General features: G+C 30.8%; 1 non-coding gene across 1 annotated transcript; it reads right to left on the bottom strand.

Moving 5' to 3' along the window:
• Positions 1–345: 345 nt before the first annotated feature.
• LOC129922203 (U1 spliceosomal RNA) lies at positions 346–509 on the bottom strand. Its single transcript, XR_008774174.1, has one exon. It is a non-coding gene; the product is annotated as a U1 spliceosomal RNA (small nuclear RNA).
• Positions 510–5,702: the final 5,193 nt, after the last annotated feature.

The following is a 5,702-nucleotide window of genomic DNA, read 5'->3' as shown; positions in this document are numbered from 1 at the left end:
TACGCACTGATGGAAATGATTGTTTTAAGGCGGACGCCCCCACGGCAAAGGCTTGTTGGTTTTAGGTTCCAGTTGTTTGCTTTTGCCCCTTCTGTTCTGGGCCATACGTGAAAGGTTGGATTGGCTATCAGAGGCTTTTTGAGACACGTGCCATTGGAAGCATTTACTAGGTAATTCAGTACTTAATATGCCCCCCCTCCCCATTTAGAAAAAGGAAAGCGTAAGTCGGCATTGATATGTGTGTGTGCTACTTGCAAAATCCAGACACATAACTAAGAATAATAAATTTAACAAATAAGACAAGGGCTACTTCTTTTACTACCATTCATGATTTTATTTTGAGGGCAGGGGATAGCGCGAACGCAGTCCCCCATACGCAAAAATTACGCACCCGAGTCACCCACATTTGGGGTGATCGCAGGGTTCAGCCCGCCCGAAGTGCAATGGACAAGCCTCGACCTGGGAGAACCACCTTATTGATCATGGTTTCTCCTGTGCCAGGTAAGTATGAAAAGATTTCAGCCGTTGGAGAATTTAAATAAAAAAAAATATAACCTAACCAAGGTTTGTAATGGCTACATATTTAAATAGATTTACGATTTTATTTTTCAATTTATATCTTAAAAATAGAAGTAACTTAGTTACTATCTATTGCTTAGTTTAGAAAAACTTTAATTCAATGCAAAATTATCTTTAAAATGTAAAAAATGGTACTGCAAATATTCTATTTAGATTTAGCAGTCAACTTGTTTATTGTTATTTCCCCTGTAGTAATAAGCAAAGTTTTTATTATCTCCCTTGTTGAAATGATCTGCGTTTTTGAAGTATCGTCTCTAATATATAAAGTCTTGAACACAGAACTATAAAGTAAATGATTTTTTTAAAGTTGGATATAATTCTTAAATTTTTTTTTTTTATTTTGCTGTCCCAAAAACAGCGTAATGAGCAATTTAATTAATGGTTATTTTCATGCAAATAGTGCAAAAGAGGATTTTCATAATTTGATGAAAACCATCTCTTTGTTGTCGTTGTGAGAGTTTGAAATTACAATGACAAAAGATGTAATATTTATTATTAATTTATGATTGTGTTTGTTAGTTTATATTGTTGTATTTCTATGTCAAAACAGAACACTTTGAAGTATGCAGATCTAACAGTAGTGAAAAGAAATAATTGAAATAGAAGATTTCCATAAGCACCAAATGTTTCCTAGTATGACAAGTAGAAGAAGGGATAATTTTTTTTCTTTAAGGTTTGGGTGTCTTTGCAAGCTGCGATTGAATAAAACGTATTCAATAGAAATTCTCATGCTCGTTAATCTAGACTCAAAATCTAGACCTTTAAATTTCAGCTAATCAACATATGGATGCATGTAAGGCACACTTATCTATCCGTTTGAAGGAACGTCTTTAATTTATCAAATAGGATAAAAAACAGTTAGCACTGGAAAAGCACTTTTAATAAAAATCACTGAAGTAGCAGGCTCTCCAGGACATAGAACTACAATGTAATGTATGAACAAGAGTTAAATAAACTGTACAAGAAAATGTACTAAAACATTGCACTTACCCTAATAAAGACAAAATCTACTTCTAAATGTAAATCATGTCCTCTTGAATTAAGCAACATGTCACCACCTCGAAGTTGGTGTCATACAGTAGGATACCCTATTCAGATAATTTTACTCACTTATACCATTACTTCTTAATAATTAGTTGAATTATCATATGGAGACATGCTTATTTGAAAACTCAAATATAAAGTAGCCTACATGTGACAGTTACTGCATTACCCTTTACAATTTGCTTACCAAAAGGGTAAAGGTGTAGACGATGCCATCCTAAATATTTTAAACTGTGTCTACAAACATCTGGACTTACCGAACACTTATGTAAGATTGCTCTTTATGGATTTCTCATCAGCTTTTAACACTATACAACTTCATTTACTCATTGAAAAGATGAAAGCGTTGCAGATTAGTCCATACATAATACTATGGGCTAATGAATTTTTGACCCAGAGAGCTCAGAGGGTTAGGGTAAACAATGTTATATCTAATGAACGCATAGTTAACACAGGGGCGCCCCAGGGGGCTGTAACATCGCCATTGTGGTTCATTTTGTACACCAATGATTTTCAATCCGATAGTTCTTGTTGCTCCTTCACAAAATTCGCTGATGATGCGGCTCTTCTTGCCCTGCTCTCAGAGAGCTCAGACGTAAATGAGTATTTCAAAGAACTAGAACACATTGAGGAATACTGTAAAGATAATTTTTTATTATTAAATGTAAAAAAAACCAAAGAAATGATAATCGATTTTCGTAGGGAAAAGAAGGAAAATGATATTGTTTCTGTAGCTGGAGAGACTATTGAAATTGTGCAAACCTTTAAATACCTTGGTACTATCCTAGACAATAAACTAAATTTTACTGCAAATACTGATTATATCAGCAAAAAAGGGCAGCAAAGATTACGACTACTAAGAAAACTGTCCTCGTTTAATGTTAGCGAAAAGGCCTTGGCTATGTTTTATCACGCTCACATCTGCAATATTTTCAGTTTCAATATCACTGCCTGGTATGGCAATCTGAGCATTAAAAATAAAAATAAACTTAATAGAATCCTAAATGCTGCTGGCAAAATCATTGGCAAAAAACAAACCCCATTTGGGCAGTTGTTTGAGACAAACATCTATAAAAAAGCTAACAAGGTCCTCGAAATAAAGAATCACCCTTTGTGTCAGGATTTTGTGATTTTACCATCACAAAAGAGATACAAGACACCGATAGCAAAGACAAACAGACACAAACACTCTTTTGTTCCCCTGGCAATCAAATCATTAAATAAGAACAATCTGGTATAAACTTTGTCACATGTAAATTATGAGTGCGTCTGGTGTGAATGTACACTTTGGTTTCTTATAGTTATAATGTTTTTTGTTTGGTGTAATGCACAAATTGTAAGACAAATTTCCTTACGGATAATAAAGATTATTATTATTATTATTATTATTATAATTATAACTGTCTCCCTGGATTATTTTGATTTGATATTAATACTTTTGATACTCAACAGGTACATATTCACTTGCATAATATCGAGGCACAACAATTATTTCTATGGAGGTGTCAAAATTCATATTGAAGTATATACTAAGAAATTACTAAGAATAAGTAATAAGGATAATTAAGCAATTTGATCTTTAATTTTTTAGTCTTTCATAATAATTATTCTATAGAGTTATTACTTACAGATATATAGATACTTATTTACATTATTACATTACATTATTGGTGTCAAAAGACTTCTTACATATTGGTACATACTATATAGTCAGAGAAGTTCAATATTTTCACAAAAGATACTGTCAATGAAAAGTTTTTGTACTTATTTCTCACATGGTGATATAGGAGATTATCATTTGGTATTCTTTGTCACACATTTTTTACACATGATTATAAAAAAAGAGTTGTAAATATTGAACATATTTGAATATTGATGTATGTATTTGAAGTACATGTAAAGTATAATTTGAGGTGTAAAATATTTATCTCAGATAGATAATTATTTGAGTTGTCATTGTATTATTGCCCTATATTTGAGTTGTCTTAAATGAATATGGTTATCATTGTATTATTGCCCTTGTATCAAAAAACAATTTTGGCACAACAGATATTTTGTTGTATCACTTGATCATGTTGAGAAATATTTGTCAAATATTTATTTAAATTTTGATCTTTATTTGAACGAGGTAATTGTACATTTTTGAGATATTATTAACCCTTTCTCTCCATATTTTTTAAAATCTTTTTGATAGTATTATTCATCTTGCTCGTTTGTATTTCACTATCCTGTTAGGATTAAACTTCAATAACTTATCTTGTTTGTTATCAGATATATTTGGTATTGAGTTATTAGAGAATGCATGCTCTTTTTGAACAAAATGTGTGTCAAATTTTTTTTTCAAAGGAATTGGGAGGGGGGGGGATAGGTTAATATCACCACCTAAATGTTGGTGCCATACAGTAGGACATCTTATTTAGATATATGAGTGTACTTCACAACACTTGTGTTTCTGGGAGTGAATAGTTTGAAATTTGACCAATCCAGATACTTGACAGCAATTAGTAGAGTGCAGTAGAAAGCAGTCATTCTACTGAATTAGTAGAAAGCAGTCATTATAAGGAGTTAGTAGAAAGTAGTCATTATAAGGAGTTAGTAGAAAGCAGTCATTATAAGAAGTTAGTAAAAAGCAGTCATTATAAGAAGTTAGTAGAAAGCAGTCATTATAAGGAGTTGGTAGAAAGCCGTCATTATAAGGAGTTAGTAAAAAGCAGTCATTATAAGAAGTTGGTAGAAAGCCGTCATTATAAGGAGTTAGTAGAAAGCAGTCATTATAAGGAGTTAGTAAAAAGCAGTCTTTATAAGGAGTTAGTAAAAAGCAGTCTTTATAAGGAGTTAGTAGAAAGCAGTCTTTAAAAGGAGTTAGTAGAAAGCAGTCTTTATAAGGAGTTAGTAGAAAGCAGTCATTTTAACGAGTTAGTAGAAAGCAGTCTTTATAAGGAGTTATAGTAAAAAGCAATCATTATAAGGAGTTAGTAGAAAGCAGTCTTTTCCACAGAGTTAGTAGAAAGCAGTCTTTATAAGAAGTTAGTAAAAAGCAGTCATTATAAGGAGTTAGTAAAAAGCAGTCATTATAAGGAGTTAGTAGAAAGCAGTCATTATAAGGAGTTAGTAAAAAGCAGTCATTATAAGAAGTTAGTAAAAAGCAGTCATTATAAGGAGTTAGTATAAAGCAGTCATTATAAGAAGTTAGTAGAAAGCAGTCATTATAAGGAGTTAGTAAAAAGCAGTCAATATAAGGAGTTATAGTAGAATGCAATCATTATAAGAAGTTAGTAAAAAGCAGTCATTATAAGTAGTTTGTTTGGTTATTAGATCTAAATTTGAAATTCTAAATCTATGTTATGTACCGGTAATGATATTTTAAACTTTACCAGTATAAGCAAGGTTTTCCGTTATATAATAAGAAGTTATATTTTTTTTTAAAAAGGGTATTACACTTTTCTAAAGGTTTTAATTCAAGGCAAAATACAAGCACACATAGGCTATTTATTTAGACATTTTTATTTTATTATATTGTGCATTAACGTTTATGTAAGAAACATATTCTTTATTACTGATTTTATTATAGATAAATATTACTAGAATGTTAAAAGAATAAGATGGAACCGTAGGCATACAGTCGGATCATTATATCTATATAGGTCTAGAGTCTAGTTCAACCCCCCCCCCCCCCCCCCAAAAAAAAAAAACAACTTATGAATAGTTTTTTTTTTATAGTTTAATTAACATTCTTTAGTTTAGTTTAACTATCTTTTGAAGTTCATGATAAACGAATAGTTTAACTACTTTATTTTAGTTGAAAACTAGTTTTAGTTTAACTTTGAAAAGTTAGTATAGCTGCTGATAGCTAGCTAGCTAGGTTGCGATTAAATTATGAATCATGTGTAACTCTATCTTAAAAGAAATAATTGTTTTTATTACTCGATTTTTATGTCTTTGCATTTTTTTAAAAGTTTATTTTGAAGTTATTACTTATAGAACGACAATTTATTTATTTTTTTTAATTTTTATTCTTAAGAATTAAATATAAAAAAAAAATTACATGTAGATCTAGAATAAGATCTAGTTGGCAAGTA

This window comes from Biomphalaria glabrata, chromosome 12, assembly GCF_947242115.1.
Source record: "Biomphalaria glabrata chromosome 12, xgBioGlab47.1, whole genome shotgun sequence".
NCBI classification, from domain to species: domain Eukaryota; kingdom Metazoa; phylum Mollusca; class Gastropoda; family Planorbidae; genus Biomphalaria; species Biomphalaria glabrata.
Note: the sequence above shows the minus strand (reverse complement) of the source record. Positions and strands in the feature narration are given on the sequence as shown.